We start from the raw sequence: 2,380 nt of genomic DNA, 5'->3' as shown, positions 1-2,380 counted from the left end.
GGGAGGCGTGCCCCGGCCGGACTCGGCCTTGGCGGCGGCGGGGACTCCCTCCCGCGGGGAGGCGGCGGCGGGGCGGGCTTGGCCCGGCTCGGCTGGGTTTTAAAAATAGAATTCGCCGAACAAAACAAATCCTAGAAAATAAAAAAAAAATCTAAAAATAGCAAAACAAACTTTCACCGTCTAAATAAAATATTTAGAACAAGGTGAACATTTTCTTGGGCTAAAAATGCAATTTTGAAAATGTGCAATTTTCTAACTCAAATAAAATTGCAATAAAATCCAAATAAAACTATTTATTTGATTTTAATATATTTTCCTCAAATATTTTATTTGTTTTGGAGAAGTCATATTATCTCCTCTCATATATTTTTAATTTGAAATATTTTTGAAGAGAAAAATAATTAAAACCAAAATGATCCTTGTTTCGATATTCGTGAAAAAAATTCAAATATGATAACAATGAAATCCCCAACTCTCTCCGTGGGTCCTTGAGTTGTTTAGAATTTCAAGGATCGCGAAATGAAATGCAATAAAATATGATATGCATGAATGGTATAAGGAAATTTGGGATGTTACAATATTGCAAAAAACCAACACAAGATCCAAAACAACTATTTCACCGCCGCAAGCCTATGTTCTTCCGCGGTCCAATCTGGAGGCCTCCACCGGTACTCTACTAGAGGGGGAATCGAACATGGAGGGCTTCTACGTCAACCTTGATGCACCTCCAATGATATGTGAGTAGTTCCCCACAGGACCTATGGCTCCATAGCAGTAGCTAGATCTCTCTCTCTCTCTCTCTCTCTCTCTCTCCGTCTCTCTCTTTGATCTTCAATACAATGTTATCTTTGGAGATCGATTCGATGTAATCTTTTGTGGCGCGTTTGTTGGGACCCGATGAAATGTGAGTTTATGATTAGATTGTTCATTGGAAGTAATTGAGTTATTTCTGAACTTTATTATGTGCGATTGTTAAAGCTTTGTATTTCTCTCCAATCTATCAGTTTGGTTTGTCCAACTAGATTGAATTATCTTCAATGGGAGAGGTGTTTTGTGGTAGGTACAGTCTTGCGGTGTCCTCACCTCGTGACAGAAGGGGTAGCGAGGCACGTATTGTATTATTGCTACTAAGGGTAAAACGACGGGGTTTAATCATATTGATTGATTTTATTCTGTCTACATTATGTCATCATGCTTCATGCATTACTCTATTTTTTATGAACTTAATACCTCAAGATGCATGCTGGATAGTGGTCGAGGGGTGGTGTAATAGTAGTATATGCATAATCTTTTCGGTGTACTTATCACAGATATAATGCCTATGTATTGATCATGTCATGAATAACATCATAACTATGCACTATTATATCAATTGTCCAACAGTAATTTGTGTAATGATTGTTTGTTTTTGAGAGAGATGCCTCTAGTGAAAGCTATATCCCTCGGGTCAACTTAAATCTTATTGCTAAAATCCTAAATACCCTGATTCAATTTATTTACTTTAATTTTATTTTGCAATATATATCTCCTACTATCAGAATTAATCCTTGCAAATAATGAGTACAAGGGGATTGACAACCCTCTTGCCCGTGTTGGGTGCAAGCATTTGCTCTTGTGTGTGTAGGTACTACTAAAGGTTGCTTGCGTGAATCTCATATTGGTTCGATAAACCTTGGTTCTTTACTGAGGGAAATACTTTCTGCTGCTATAATACTTCACCCCTCCTCTTCAGGGAAATCCCAATGCCTACCATAAGTAGAAATCCCTTCCCATTACCTTGGATTGATCAGATAGTGGACGCCATAGCAGGACATGATTTACTCTGCTTCCTCGACACCTACTTTGGGTACCATCAAATAAAAATGAGAGAGTTCGACTAGGTTGCCACAACTTTCATAACTCCCTACGAGCCATTTTGCTTGAATACAATGCCTTTGGTCTAAAAACGCTAAGGAAACTTACCAGCTCATGATTCAAATATACATGGAGCCGCAAATCAGCAAAACAACTGAAGCATGTGTGGATGATGTGGTTGTCAAACCAGACATGCCTATACACTCATCCACGACCAACCGAATGGGCCCAGGCCGGCGGCGCAACCACTGTAATAGAGCTTCATCCGCGACATCGGGCTCCAAGTTCAAGGTAAATGTCGCCAGACGACAAGTCCATGTCCCTGGATGCAATGAGTCGCAAGCCATATACCACTGGGCCCGCCGTGCGAGGAGAGGCAAGGCGGTCACAGAGACCGAGTCACATGCCGCTTGACGGAGGATGCCCTCCATGCCCACATCCTTGCAAAGCAGCTTTCCCAGATGGTCCATGCCCTCGGAAAGGAGCAATCTGGGGTGGTTTGTGCCCTCATCGAATGACCCTATAA

This window comes from Triticum dicoccoides, chromosome 3B (assembly GCF_002162155.2).
Source record: "Triticum dicoccoides isolate Atlit2015 ecotype Zavitan chromosome 3B, WEW_v2.0, whole genome shotgun sequence".
NCBI classification, from domain to species: domain Eukaryota; kingdom Viridiplantae; phylum Streptophyta; class Magnoliopsida; order Poales; family Poaceae; genus Triticum; species Triticum dicoccoides.
The sequence above is the reverse complement of the archived record's forward strand: the minus strand, read 5'-3'. Positions refer to the sequence as shown.